The sequence below is a fragment of the Crinia signifera genome, chromosome 5, assembly GCF_055691185.1.
Source record: "Crinia signifera chromosome 5, ASM5569118v1, whole genome shotgun sequence".
NCBI classification, from domain to species: Eukaryota; Metazoa; Chordata; class Amphibia; order Anura; family Myobatrachidae; genus Crinia; species Crinia signifera.
The window spans coordinates 216,436,631-216,452,895 of NC_139221.1; the positions used below are offsets into that span (position 1 = coordinate 216,436,631).

At 45.8% G+C, this 16,265-nt stretch overlaps 1 protein-coding gene and 1 pseudogene across 1 annotated transcript in view; one reads left to right on the forward strand and one right to left on the reverse strand.

The window, feature by feature from the left end:
* LOC146080850 (uncharacterized) overlaps positions 1–16,265 on the forward strand; it is a 66,093-nt gene that overhangs the window by 21,988 nt on the left and 27,840 nt on the right. The gene's annotated exons all lie outside the window — the stretch shown is intronic.
* Positions 1,563–1,724, reverse strand: LOC146006113 (U2 spliceosomal RNA; annotated as a pseudogene).

Below are 16,265 nucleotides of genomic sequence, written 5' to 3' on the forward strand. Positions count from 1 at the left end.
TGAATAGTAGGTCCTGGTTTACTTTCCATTACGAATGGAGGAAAAATAATTCGATGGTGAGTGACTATCGAATGATCTTTCTTCTGTTCGCAGACAAAAGTAAGCCAGTACTTACTTTTAAGCTGCCTGGTCTTCTGCAAATTTGGAGTGGGTACTGACGTCATGTGATGTCATCCTCCCGCCCCAAGCTGGCAGGGGTACACCTGCGTTCACTGAGGTCCACCAAGCGTTACTATGGGCCTGCCCACCATTTATAAGGGCACAGCCATGAAACCCTGGGCAGACCCCAGTGGACGCCACTTGCCTGTCACTCAAATTGTGCCAGTGAAAAATTTGCCAAAGGCATTCGGTCTTGGGGTTTGCACATGCACATTAGCGACTATGCGCATGCACACTCCTGGGGACAAATTTGGACCTGTATGAACAGATCTGAATGGGCCCCACAGTGCAGAATGTAAAAGAGCTGAAGTGCTGCTGTAGTGACTGGTTGAAGTGAAGGTGAAGTGAAGGTGGAATGTGCCTCCCACCACACACACACAAACACATGCATGCACACACACACACACGTGCACACACGCACACACACACACACGTTTTCATGTTGTGTGGGGACCACCCTTTCTAAACATTCTAGAAGTATGAATAAAATCAGTAACTGTATCCATAGCTTTACTAACTTATACACAACTTCAATTATCTCGAATTATGAAGTAATGTCCTGACCATGCTTAGAGTTTGAAAAAACTCAGGAGCCCGAGGTGTGCTCCCTACCACCAGTGCTGTGCCTAAACACATGCATAGGGGGTCGTTTACCCTCTACCAAAGGAGAAGGGCCCCGTTTTCCCCCTAACCCCTCTTAAGGCCGAGGAGGGGAAAATAGGGATCGATGGGTCCTCTTCACCTGAGCTTAGAGGAACCCTCTTTCCTCAACCCTCGGGTTAGGACGGTGGGTCCTCCGCACCCAAAGGTTTGGAGAGACCCGCATTAGACTTCCCTCCACCTCGCAGCTCGGGGTCATCCTCGAGGGGACCGAAACTCTCCCCAAAAGGATGAGAGCTTCGGCACATTGGGAAATAGTAGGCCCATAAGGGTCAACAACACAACCCAAAAAAAGTGACACACTACAGAAAACAGAAAACGTGAAATGTGCATGAACGTGAAGAGAGAAGAGAAATAAATAATAAAGAGGACCCCAGCCAGAAGGCCGGGGTGGGGGTGTGAAAAATTGTCCTACCCCATCCAAAAGGACGAGGTAAGGACGTGCAGCCTAACCTAGAGGGAAGTGTGCAGTGCAAGTGCTTACTTGTGCAAGGTGATTGTTGGGATCACCCGTGCAGGTTCGGCACCCCCGAGTTTCCCCGGGGGCACAGTGCAGCCTCGGGCCCTAGGCAGCCGACCGATCAGCGTCCGACCAAGTGTTTCTCTGCTCCCATCGTAGGGCACTTTCCAGCCCCTGGCATTGGAATGGGTACTCCACTGGGCTTTTCGAATGACTCCCTTAGGGGTTGCGGCCCCCTCGGAAGAGCAATCTACTCAGTTTCAGTATTTCTCCGATCCCAAGGTTAAGGTACTCAGCCAGACTTTTCACCACACTTCCCACACCCTCCGCCCATCAGAGCAGCTACTCAGTCCAGCCTTTCTCTATTCTCTGCCAGAGGCCAGTCCATACCCACTGATAAGAACAGATACTACACTTGATCTTAGCCAAAAGGCTGAGAAGCGACCATGCTTAGTGGGGACCTGAAAAAACCCAAGTGAACATGGCTAATGGGGACCTCATAGAAACATAGAAACATAGAATTTGACGGCAGATAAGAACCACTTGGCCCATCTAGTCTGCCCCTTTTTTAAACCTGTTACCTCAAACCATATTTGATCCTTATTTTTTTTTGTAAGGATATCAATATGCCTATACCAAGCATGTTTAAATTGTACTACTGTATTTGCCTCTACCACCTCTGATGGGAGGCTATTCCACTTATCTACTACTCTTTCTGTGAAGTAATTCTTCCTCAAATTTCCCCTGAATCTTCCTCCCTCTAGTTTCAGTGCATGTCCTCGTGTTCTGTTGCTCCTCTTCCTGTGAAGAATGTCTCCCACCTGTACCTTGTTAAAACCCTTGATATATTTGAAAGTTTCTATCATGTCCCCCCTTTCCCTTCTCTGCTCTTAAGTATACATATTAAGATCTTTTAGTCTTTCCTGGTACGTTTTGTGATGTAGGCCATGCACCATTTTAGTTGCCCTTCTTTGTACAGTCTCTAATGTATTTATATCCTTCTGGAGATATGGCCTCCAGAACTGAACACAATACTCTAGATGAGGTCGTACCAATGACCTATACAGTGGCATTATTACTTCTTTCTTTCTACTGCTGATACCTCTCCCTATGCAACCAAGCATCTGACTTGCCTTCTTCATTGCTTTGTTACATTGCCTACCTGCCTTTAAGTCCCCTGAAATAGTGACACCTAGATCCCTCTCTTCCTCAGTAGTTTCCATTATAGTGCCATTTATACTATATTTAGTCTTTGGATTTTTGCAACCCAAGTGCATGATTTTGCATTTTTTGGCATTAAACTGTAGTTGCCATGCTCTTGACCATTCCTCTAATCTACCTAGATCATCAATCATTTGGTTTACCCCTCCTGGTGTGTCTACCCTGTTGCATACCTTTGTGTCATCTGCAAAAAGGCACATTTTACCCTCAATTCCATTTGCAATATCACCAATAAAGATATTAAAAAGCACTGGTCCAAGTACAGATCCCTGGGGTACTCCACTTGTAACCTTTCCCTCCTTTGACTGTACTCTGTTTACTACAACTCTCTGTTTTCTGTCCTGCAACCATGCTCTTATCCATTCAACTATCTTAGAATCCAATCCCAAGCTTTCAAGTTTATTTAACAGTCTGCGATGTGGGACAGTGTCAAAAGCCTTACTAAAGTCTAGATAAGCTACATCTACAGCCCCACCTTGATCTATTACTTTAGTCACCCAGTCAAAAAAGTCAATAAGATTTGTTTGACATGATCTTCCCCCAGTAAACCCATGCTGTTTTGGATCCTGTAAATTGCTGGTTTTGAGATATTCTACAACTCTTTCTTTTAAGAGTGTTTCCATCAATTTCCCTACTACTGATGTAAGGCTCACTGGTGGATAGTTGCTTACCTCTTCTTTGCTTCCACTTTTGTGCCGTGGGACTACATTCGCTGTTTTCCAGTCCTCTGGGATTACTCCAGTAGCTAGTGACTGGTTGAATAATTCTGTTATTGGTTTTACCAGCTCCCCTTTGAGCTCTTTTAGTATCCTTGGATGTATCCCATCTGGCCCCATTGATTTATCCACTTTCAGTTTTGAGAGTTCTGTGAGGACTTTCTCCTCTGTAAATGTACTTGTTTCTCCCTCAGTTTTCTGACTATACTTGCAACTTAATTGTGGCCCCTTCCCCTCTCTTTCAGCAGTGAATACTGAGCAGAAATAATTATTAATATTATCTGCTATTACATTGTCCCCCTCAAGAAAACTTCCACTCTCTGTCTTTAGTCTTATTATTCCACTTTTTGTTTTTCTCCTTTCATTTATATACCTAAAAAAAGTTTTCCCCCCTTTACCCACTGATTGGGCCATTTTCTCTTCAGCCTGTGCTTTTGCACATCTGATTACCTTCTTAGCCTCCTTCTGTCTAACAAGATACACCTCTTTGTCCTCATTCTTCTGCGTCTGCTTAAATTTATTAAAGGCCAACTTTTTTGCTTTCACAATACTTGCTACTTCTTTTGCAAACCACAATGGCTTCCTTTTTCGTGTGTTTTTCCTAACTCTTTTGACACAAAGTTCTGTTGCTTTTAGAATTGCACTTTTTAATTTTTCCCACTTATCCTGCACTCCTTTCAAGTTCCTCCACTCTGCCAAAGAATCCCTTACAGAGTTTCCCATCTCTACAAAATCAGCCTACCTAAAATCTAACACCTTTGTTTTTGTGTGCGATGAGTCAGTCTCTGTCTTTATTTTGAACCATACTGCTTGATGGTCACTGGATCCCAGGTTTTCACCCACATTTATGTCAGATATTCTGTCACCATTTGTAAGTATTAAGTCTAATATTGCGTCCTTACGAGTGGGCTCCCTCACCAATTGCTGGAGGGATGCTCCTTGCAAGGAATTCAGCATGTCCCTACTTCTGGTGGAACTTGCAACAGGCAGCTCCCAGTTTACATCAGGTAGATTAAAGTCTCCCATGATTATCACCTCTCCTTTTAATGCCATTTTATTGATGTCCTGCAATAGGCTCTTGTCAAGTTCCTCTTCCTGACCTGGTGGTCTGTAGATCACCCCTATACGAAAAATCGACCCCATTTACATTTTATTTGCATAGTTCACATACATTCACCTTTGACTAGTGGGGACCTTGCAACAAGTGCATTACTAATTATTATTATTATTAGGTTCTTGTTTAGATTCACGGCGGCAGCATGGCCGCCCGCTACTTACGGGTTCGGCGCTCTGAAAACTATCTAAAATAAAGTCCATGCCAACGCGAATTGGTTCATACCCCCACTATCCACGTTGGCATGGAGTTGATTTTAGATAGCGTGGGGAGCGTAGCGAGCCACCGAGTCCATAGCTTGGGCTAGCGAAGCGAGCCCCGCAAGGGGACACAGACGCTGCTGCGAATGAGACGCTGCCGCCGTGAAACTAAACAAGTACCTATTATTATAATTTTATTTATAAGGCGCTACAAGTGTTTCGCAGCGCCGTACAAAGGAACAATGCAGGGAGACAAAACTTGGCATAACATTGAATAAATAATAAAAATAGAGAACAAATAAAGAGCGCCACAGTTCAATACACATTAATTACATATGACATTGCTATATCAAGTAAATGCTTAGATTATTTGTTACAAAAAGGATTTCAAAAGTTAATCTACATTTAAGAATTTAATGATTCATTACCTGGACATCACTAACAATTGAAATGATGGCATTTAGCTTACCTTAGTTCATAGATAATGTAGAAATGCTAATGTAAGGCCTACAAATGGTGCTAATGATGCATAGCATCACATGTATAGAACCCTAGTGCTTTGTACCCTGTAGTCATTTTCACATATGTAAGAATTTATGTGTGACTAATATTCCTAGGTTTGATAGAAATATTAGTGTGACTTAATGAATACAATGAAAGGCTATATATTATTGTACAAAGGATTGAAAGAGAAGTGATTTATTGTTTTGATCTTCGGTGGTCGACCCAATGCATGTCGACCCTCCTCTTGTTGACTTGTCCAATGACCCATACCCCTTTTGGAGGGGATATGGTCATTTGTTCTACAGCATGTTGGTCGACAAGCATTGGGTCAACACCATTAGGTCGACATGGCTTTAGATCGACAGGTCATTAGGTCGACACTAGCATTAGGTAGACATGGGCAAGGTCGACAGTCAAAAGGTGAACATGGGGTTTTTCACTGTTTTTTTAGCTGACATGTGCCGACAAGCGGTACTGTTTGTCGGCCTAGACCCATGTCGACCTTTCTGCATGTCGATCTAATAGTGTTGACTCAATGCTTGTCGATAATTCTCTTGTAGACCTAATGATCCATACCCACGGTAACTGTGGACTGTGGATGTAAGGCCTTATTCTGGTTCATTCGCTCGGACGTGTGCACGCACACTTGCCAATGACCCAAACCCGCCTTGCAAATGGTTAGTCCGCATGAACATCCATTCGCATGCCAGTGGGAACCTCCCCCATCTTTCGATGGTCGCCGACTACTGAATGATGGCGAAGGCTCACACATATGTAAGGGTGGACCAGTCCACTCGTACATCTGAGCAAAGAAATACAGGGAATTGGGCGGGCAGCTGGCTATGTCAGCTGTCCGCCCCCTGCACGTGCATCACGACCGCATTAGCATATGTACACCCAGCGTTTTAATGGGAATGTCCATGAAACGCAGGGTGTACACATATGCTAATGACCCAGCCCAGCACCCCACACCCCTCTTCATCCCCCTGCTCGCAAAGCTGGGAGCATGTGCTTGGCGACCAGACTTCTTGCTGAGTTCGCATGCACCCAGCATATTCACATGCTCAGAAATGCTGCTGCGTATATGCAAAACATCGATCCCCGTGCGAATGAGCGGCCGCTGCCAATGAACCAGAATAAGGCCCATAATGTAGGATAATAATAATTATTAACAATAATATATTATCTTCTAGAAGGTGCAATAAAAAAGAAATAGATTCTGATTGGTTGTTGTTAACAGCATCCCATGTGAAACAGAACTCACATCTTAGTAAATTTCCCCCAGTCTCACAAATACACTAGGTGAGAGGTTGAGATTGAATCAACAATTAACACGTCTGGTCAGTGCTGGAATAATGACAGTCTGCTGCTACTGTGTTTGTGTATAGACACGCTGACCAGACACCCCCTGCAGTGAAGCTTCCGGAGTGGCTTTCTCACAGAGGTGTGAATATAGTAGGGATGAGCACTAGGGCGGAGTGAAAAAATTGAAATTGAGATATTCCAAATTGGCTAGTGTGGAAAAGATGTGACTTGACCTGAATAAGAAAGTGTTTTGCTCTAAGTCAACATCTTCTGTTCTGGCAAGAGACCTAAAGTTTTCGCTTTTTAGGTGAAAATAACGAAACGTATGAAAAAGCTCCGATCTAGTTAAAATTTATGTCAGGACATCTTAGCGTGGTTCCTTAATATACATTATCATAGTAAAAAAGAGTATGAGCTTGTCCTAGTGCAAAGATACTGACTTTGGCAGGAAAAAAATCCCTGATAATTGACCCATTTTCATGGTCACAATTGTGAATATTGTGTTTTCTCCTAAACATGTTTTTTTTTTCCTTTGGAGAGGATGCTCTGTAATTGAAGTGACCAATAAAGAAAACTTGGGGCAAAAAAATCAGGGTAAATCCCTTTTGTTTGCCCTTAATAGAATAATGCATCTCTGTATCTTCTAATGTCCAAACAAACTACTGAATGCTACAGTAAAGGCCCATACACACTGGACGATTTTCAGTTTATTCTTTAAAACATCCTACTCGGAATACACTGGATAAAATAAAACGTACCGCAGATAGAGATCTGCCACAATGCAGTAATTTCGGAGCGGTTACAATCACAATCCTTCTCCGTCGCCAGGCCATGCACCAACGTATTTCGTCACTAGGACTTCGTCAGAGGGCTGGCCTGGAGTTGGTCAGTAGCCTCGAAATACCCTGCTGCAGGAGGACGTCCTTCATTTGACATAACGCCCTAATAAATACCTCTTGCTACGCACCAAGCCCCGGAGTGACACCCTTCCTTGCTTGACTATATATATAGAGAGAAATAGAAAAAAAGGAGGCGCACCATAGTGTAGTATATCAAATTTTAAAATTGACAATCCTTTACTTGATGGATTAAAAACACTCACAGGAGTAAACGTGTTATATCGCTATAACACAAATATCGCATAAAAACACAGTGAATCATGACGTCACGTCATGACGTCATCACAGTGCTCCCACACCAATACAATCAACTTTATTTAAAACTGTAACAAAAGCACAATGAAAGGCATCATATAATGGTATAGGCATAGCACAACTAGCTACTGTATAAAGAACGGTAGTCATAGTTTAATAACGTGCAAACATGTTGCTAGATCCAACAGTGGATCATAAGGAGTACCAATAATACTAACAAGATATAAAAAAGGTAAGTATCTCACATAGGGAAAATGGCACATTAAATGGCAAACAGTGGTAAATACACTATAAAAAGCAATGCAACCCAATTAATTCATTTAACCCCTGGGGACTGAGAGTTCCCAGTCTGAAAATCCACTCCGCCTCACGCTGCAGAACAAGCTTAGATCTATTGCCCCCCCCCTTAACAGTTGAGGGGACATGGTCAATAATTTTGTGTTTTAGTGCCGTGGGTGAATGCCCCATAGCTGCATAATGCCTTGCCACAGGCTGCTCGCTTGACCCTTTAAGTACTGCAGTGCGTATTGCCATCATGTGTTGGGCCATGCGCACTTTAAATTGGCAATCTGTCTTGCCAATGTAATACTTGCCGCAAGGGCAGACAAGTACATACACCACGTGGGTAGTAGAACAGGTAACCCTGAATTTTATGGGAAATGTAATATTCTTAGAGGTATGTTTAATGGTTTCACCTGTCCACATGTAGCTACATGTGACGCAGCCTGTGCACGTAACACAACCTGCTTTGGGTGCACCAAGGAATGTGGTATTGATGGACTTTTCAAAATTGGTGATGTCGGTATGTACCAATAAATCACGCAAGTTACTACCCCTAGAGTAACTGGTAACCAATTTTTTGTGTTTCAGGGTGGGCAAATCCCTGTCAGTAGTAATTATCGGCCAGTAGGTCTTGACAACTGTACTAGCTCTAGCACTAGCTGTGTTAAACCTGTTGGGCCAAAAGATCCTATTCTCAGAGGTTTTGCGTAGTTTTTTCTTCAAAGCTTTAGACCTAGGAACTGTTAAGACCCTCTTCTTGGTCAATAAGAGTTGTTCATAATCATATCCCCGTTCTAAGAATTTATGGATCATCTGGTCTAATTGAACATGGAGATCTTCCTCATTGTTGCAGATCCTGCGAACACGCAACATCTGCGAGTATGGCAGTCCCTTGGTCACTGAAGGAGGGTGGAAGCTAGACGGGGATAATAGCATATTCCTATCAGTGGGCTTCACAAACAGGGACGTATTCAAATGGCCATTGGCAAGACTAATGCGCACATCCAAAAAGTCAATCTGACTGAATGAATGTGTGCACGTAAGCTTGATGGGACTGTCGCTATTATTTTGACGATCAATGACCTCATTAAGGGCCGCTATAGAGCCACTCCACAGCAGGATCATGTCATCAATATAGCGAGCATAATAAATTACATTCTTGGTGACATCAGGGTTAGAAAAGAAAATGTCGCGTTCCACCATCATCATAAATGCATTCGCGTACGATGGGGCCACTGAGGACCCCATCGCACAGCTGGTTAATTGAAGGAAAAATTGACCATTAAAGTAAAAATAATTTTTGGTAAGAACCATTTCGAGCAAGTCACAAAAAATTCCCACATCAGGGCCTTGGTACTTGGGGCTAGTGGAGATCAAATAACGAGTGGCCGCAATGCCCTGGGGGTGCGGTATACTAGTATAGAGTGAAGTCACATCTATACTGCACAACACGCATCCCTCAGGCATCTGGCCCAAACGGTTAAGTGCAACCAAAAGTGATGTAGTATCTTGCAGATAATACTCAGAGTTTTGTATCACTGGTTGCAGGTAAATGTCCAAGTAGGCCGACACTGGTTGGAAAATAGATCCCCTGGCAGAAATGATAGGCCTGCCAGGGGGATTGATAAGACTTTTATGCACTTTTGGAAGAGTGTATAATAAAGGTCTCCTAGGAAATTCACAGGTAAGAAACCTTTTAGTGCGATTTGAAATGAGTCCAGTGTCGGCTGCAGAGGACAAATACCTGTCAACCTCAGATTTAAACCCATTAGTAGGGTAAGATTTTAACAATAAGTATGTGGAACTGTCAGCTAACTGCCGCTCAATTTATAATCTATATGCGACCACATCCTGTACAACAATTGAGCCGCCTTTATCAGCGGCTCTAATCACAATATCACGTCTACTACTCAAAGCTCTCAATGCATCATATTCATTTTTATTAAGGTTTGAGTGACGTGCCAAGGCTGCTTCCTCCAAAGGGTTAATGGAGGCTTCTACCAATCGTACAAAGGATTTTATGGAAGCATTCAAGGACTGCGGATCATATGTGGACTTAAGGGCCAGTTTGTGTAATTCCAGTGGTAATGGATCATCAATAGGTATATTACTTAGAGTCCCATAATGTTCCTGCAGTTTCAGTTGGCGGTGTAGTTTGTAAGTCTCCACTTTCCAGGTAAACGTATCAAAGCGAGTGGTCGGCACAAAGCTTAAACCTTTTTGTAGAACGGCTTCTTCATGTGTGGTAAGTGGGGTGGAGGAGAGGTTAAATATCATCTCTTGCTGCTTGGTGGCTTGCGAGCCCTTGATGCGCCTCCACTGACCTCCTCTGCGACAGGGTCCTCGGCTCCGGCCCGCTGGGCTCGGGTGCGCACCGCTAAAGGGATAAACCGTTTCCTGGAATTTCCCCTGGAATGGCCTCTCCCTTGTGGTTCAAAGTCATTTACTGTGTTGGCAGAGTCATTAGAGGAACCCGTCTGAATCCCTTGACCTCCTCTGCGGTGATTAGGGAAACGGTGTTGCTGACGAGAGTATCCCGTCAACCATCCATACACATTCTGATTGTCATAGTCCTGACAGACTTTAAGGAATTTCTCTTTCTTGTATTTAATAATTTCCCGTCTATAATTCTCTACTGGCATCTGAATTTTCTCCAGCCATTTCTCAGAGGGGTCATTCAGCAAGGTGGCTTTATGGGTAGCATCGAAAGCGGCCACTTTTTCTTTAGTCAAGTTAAGTTCACGTGTGGACTCTTCCACTACCAATAATAATAAATCAAAAGAACACTTGTTCAGGATCGCGCACCATTTCCTGCAGAACGACACATTGTGTCGACCAATAGTTGGTATGTTGGTAACGCGGAAACCGCAAGGTATCTTCTTGTCTGTATAATATTCAGACAATGTTGCGGCATGGTAATAAAAGTCCAACTCTCGTTTTTTGAGTCTCAGGAGCTCGTGATAGAGGTCTGTGGCAGTGATGTTTTCAGGGGTATTGAGGACATGCTCTTTGTAAATAATTCTCTCAGCCTCCAGGTCTGAGAAGGAGTGCATCTCCGCTTTTTCCAATATCACCTTTTCAAAAGAGCCTTCCATCATGGTTACAGATAACAAACAGAGGTGTTACCTCACTAAAATGTGCCACTAAACTACACAACAAGAGCCACTTGATGAAGATGCAAAGCACCAAACAATCCAGGGTGCCCGAGCCAGAAATGCAATCACTGATTGCACATACAGTGAAGCAATGGACATACAGTGAAGCCCATCGACATATATATATATATATATATATATATATATATATATATATATAGTGCTATTTTTGTAGGAAAATAGGTTCAGGAACTGTGGGCGGGGGCAGAAAGTGGGCTGTGATGTGGGAGGAGCTACAAAAGGGGCAGGGCATTACATAAAAAAGAAAAAGAAAAAAAAGAAAGCCATAATTCCTCACTCCGTCATGCTTATTATACATATGCCACTCACAGAGATTCCCATTATACATATGCCACACACCGTGATGGCCATTATACATATGCCACACACCGTGATGGCCATTATACATATGCCGCACACACAAATGCCCATTATACATATGGCCCACACCGAGATGCCCATTATACATAGGAGAGACAGTGGGTAACAGTGAACAGATGATTTAGAGAGGCAGAGGGTGATGTCTTGGAAAGGCAGAGTGACAGGAGAGAGATGAAAATGGGGAGATAGTAGCACAGTGGAGAGGTAGATGGTGATACAGTTGGTAAAGGGAAGAGACAGAGAGACAAAGGTGGCTACAGGGAGAGACAGAGGGAGCTAGGGAAGGTGGACGGAGGGTACAGGAGGTACAGGAGATGGGAACAGTGAGGAGGGAAGAGGAGTGAGTCAGTGAGGCACAAAGAGTGAGGGTATAGTGAGATAGAGGGGAGAGAGGAGGTGAGTGGAAGAGAGAGAGGGGAGAGAAATGGGAAGAGAGAGAGGGGACGGGGATGGTGTGAGAGAAAGAGGGGGTGAGAGTAAGTGAGAGACATAAAAATAGGGGGGGAGATAGGGAAAGAGAGAGAGAATGTAGAGAACAGGAGGGTGCATGAGAGGGGAGAGTAAGTGAGAGAGGTGGCAAGAGAAAGAGGGTGTAGGTGAGAGGAGGAGAGAGAGAGGGGGAGAGAGATTGGGTTAGGGGAAAATAAGTGACAGGTTAAATAGGGGGAGGGGAAGTCAGAGAGTGGAGCGATAGTGAGAAAGGGTAGAGAGAGAGAGAAAGTGAGAGGGGGTACATGAGAGGGGTAAGTAAGGGAGAGGGGGTAAGAGTGGTGGCAAAAGAAAGAGAGGGGTGGGTGAGAGGAGGGAGAGATGTTGGATTAGAGGGGAAAGTGAGTGACGGGACTATAGTAGGGGGAGAGGAGAGTGAGAGATGGGCAGAATGAGAAAGGGAAGAAAGAGAGGGAGAGTGTCTGAGGTGGGGAGAGGGTGACAGAGGGGAAGAGGGATAGAGGAGATGTGGGTGGTAGAGGGGGAGATGGGGGGTAGATGAAGAGAAGGAGTGGTATAGGAGTAGAGGGGGTGTAGAGGAGGAAATAGGAGTCGTAGAGGAGGAGAGGAGGTGGTAGAGGAGGAGAGGGAGGATAAGGGTGGTGGTAGAGGAGTAAAAGGGGGGTGGTAGAGGAGGAGATGGGGGTGGTAGAGGAGGAGATGGGGGGTGGGAGAGGAGGAGAAGGGGGTGGTATAGGGGGAGAGTGGGTGGTATAGGAGAAGGGTGGTGGTAGAGGAGGAGAAGGGTGGTGGTAGAGGAGGAGAAGGGTGGTAGTAGAGGAGGAGAAGGGTGTGGTATAGGGGGAGAGGAAATGGTATAGGAGAAGAGGGGATGGTATAGGAGGAGAGGGGGTGTAGAGGAGGAGGAGAAGGGGGTGGTAGAGGCGGAGAAGGGGGTGGTAGAGGAGGAGAGGGGGGTGGTTGAGAAGGAAGAGCAGAAGTAGGCAGGTGTTTGAAAGTTACAGAAATTACTTTGCGCCTCCTAATCCTTCCTTCCCCCTCAATCAAAGTGGCGAGTGTACCTCAGGCAGCTCTCTCTCTCTTCAGCATTGGGCCTCCTCCTCCTCCCACACTGGTGCGCCGAGCCTCTTGTCTGCAGTCCCCTGGTGCAGAGCCTCAACCTCCTCTATGCGGTGCCAGGCTTTTTCTTGTGATCCGTGGTGCTGGGCCTCCTCCTTCCAATCCACGGGGTTCCTTAATAAGCAATGGCAGTAAGCAGCATGTACCAGTCATTAGCAGCAGTGTGGGGTACCTGTCAGGGGCATAACTAGAACTTTTTGGGCCCCATAGCAACATTTTTAAGGGCCCCTCCTTACACTTAATAGGCGCTCTCATTCATACATACATACATGCATGGTTGCTCTTATACATACTGTACATACATAGCTACTCTCATTCATACATATATACAGTCCTGCCTCATTCATACATACACTGCCGCTATCATTCATACACTCCCGATCTCATTCATACCTACATACACTCCCACTCTCATACATACATACACTCTCGCTGTCATACATACATGCACTCCCGCTCTCATACATACATACACTGCCGCTCTCATACATACCCTGCAGCTCTCATATATACATATGAGGGGGGGGGGGGGGTGAGCACAGGGGACAAAAAGAGGAGAGAGATCAAGGGAGGTGGTGGATGGTGGGGGGTGGGGGGGGGGGGATATGGGGGACATAGGGATAAGGAGAGGAGAGAGTGAGCCAGGCATCTTGTGTAGTAAAATTTTAGCCCCTCTGCTATCTCTACTACCTCCCTCCCCTCCACACTAAGATACCTTCAGACTGAGTTTGGTCTCTCATAAGTGCCTCCCGCAGCCGGGCCACCTTGGCACCAGAGCTTTAACTCTGTTGTACAGGCCAGCCAGCATCCACCTTCTCTCCCCTGCACAGACAGCGCCGCAGGGCCTCTTGCTTTGCGATGTACATATGGCGCCGCCGGGCCTCCTGCTCCTCACTCGTCCCCTGTTGTTCACCCGTCACCATCTCCCACAAGAGCTGTTGGACTGACAGGGGGTCTTGGCTGCCGTGCGGACTGCCTGTAAAGCGTGGGGAGAACACTGCAGCCTGTGCAGCTGCAGGCTTTTCATTGTAACTTTTTTTGTTGTAAAGCTTCTTGGGTCATAAGCCCAGCTCTGCTACTGTGGCGCACTCACAGATCGGCAGCACAGGTTAGACCGGCCATAGGTAGACTAGCGCAGCCACAGCCCCTAACATTCCTTCTGACATTGTCTCCCGCAGATCACTGCACCCCCATGGCACCGGCTCCCCCTGCCATGGCTAGGGCAGTGGAGCCCTAATTACGCCACTGTTTCTGACACTCTCTATTCATACATTCATACATACATACATACACTACCACTCTCATTCATACATACACACACTGACTGCCTCATTCATACATACATACATGCACTGACAGTCTCATTCATACATACATACATACATACATACACTGCTGCCATACACCCCCGCACCATGGCACACAGGCTACTACCTCCTTCCAGCCCTGCCACTACTAGGGGCACCAACACCGACCAAAGAGGCAATCTTACCGCTGAGGGTTGATGTGGCGCCGCTGATCACCTCTGCTGCTGACATCCTCGGCCGGCACGTGTAGATGGTGCTTAGATCTGGAGCCGCGCTGCCTCTAGACTAGAGGAGGAGGTGGGACAGCGCCGGAAGATGCGGACAGCGGGCGGGAGGAGGGGAGGCTGAGCGGGGCTGCTGCTGAATGATGTAAAGCACGGGGAGGGGAGGGGACTGTATTTCGGCAGCGGCGGCCTCACTGCTCCCCAGCCGCCCTCTCCGCTGCGCAAATCCCGTCATTCGGCGGGCCCCAGCCCTGTGCTGCTTGCTGCTCCCGCTCCATTCATATCTCCCGCTGGACCGCTAGCCTATAGGCGCTCGCGGTCCAGCAGCCACCAGTTGATTGGCTGCTGGACCGCAAGCGCCCATTGGCTAGCGATCCAGCAGGAGAGGTGAATTTTGCTGCTGCACGTCTCTCTGGTGAACTCCTCAATTAGCGGGCAGGGGAGCGGGGAGCAGGGTGCGGGGAGCGGGCAGGCGATGCAGGTGCTGGGCGGCCTGGAGCAGGTTCCGGAACGCCGTTCCTGATGACGTCATTTTTAATTTGAGCTTCAGGAACGGCGTTCCGGACCGTTCCGGCTGAAAAATAGCCTATATATAGAAAAGACTTTGGTGGTCCAGCACTCACGCTTTGAAGTATGATTTCTGCCAGGTGCCTTCTGTGGCAAATGTGTAGATAGAAGAAGAAATGCAGCAGCACTCATGGACTTGTGTTAAAGAATTGCTTCTTTATTGTAGTATTTCTACGTTTCGGTTTGTCTCCAATCCTTCATCAGGAATCGTTTGGAGACAAACCGAAACAAAGAAATACTACAATAAAGAAGCACTTCTTTAACACAAGTCCATGAGTGCTGCTGCATTTCTTCATATATATATATACTGTATATATATATATATATATATATATATATATATATAAAGTCAATATAAGAGCAGCACAACTTCAACAGGAACAAATGCGGTGCCATCCACAAACCTCAGTCAGCGAGGTTTAAATAGAACAGACCATACGGCTGCACTCGTCAAAGGAAAGATACTGCATGAAGTATATATATATATATATATATATATATATAGTATATAAAGTAAGTAAAGTAATCCGCGTCCGCTCGCCACGCTTTGGGCTCGGTGGCTCGCACACTATATAAAATCAACTCCACGCCGACGTGGATAGTGGGGGTATGAAGAGGTCGGAGCTCGCGTTCTGCCACCCCTCGCGGGGCAGGGGTGGTGTGGATACTGGGGGTGATTCAAAACAATGCCAGAGGTGCTTACAATTGAACAAATCACATAACATGTCATAGTAAACACCCATCACATCTCATGGCATGGGTGCTTGTACAATGAAAATATCGCATCGCATCGCATTTGGTGCCATGTGATCCTATGCGATATTTCATTGTATAAGCACTCCTGTGAACTTAACATGGTTATCGCATCGCATTGCATGCATCGCACAGCACTATACACGGTACGCGATGCGATGCGTTTTTCCAACGCAGAATAGCCCACTAAGCTATTTGCTTAGTGGGCGCCGTGCTAGGAAACAAGTACCTAAAATTATGCTCCACAGTGCAAAACAACACAACAGCAGGGCAGAGCAGGGCTGATGGAAGCCGGGAGGGGCAGGGCGTCAGCTGCGTATTAGTGTATCATCTTTCAGCCTGCGCTGTGTACACACCTAGCAATGATGGCTGAAAAAACAGCCATCATCGCTAGATGTGCTGATAAAACCAGCGTGCATCATCGCTAGTTGGCCGTCGCTGGGGCATACACACTAGGCGGCTGTCAAGTGAAAATTGCTCAAGACGACTGTTTTCAGTGATTTTCAGCTGAAAATCGTCTAGTGTGTGGGCCTT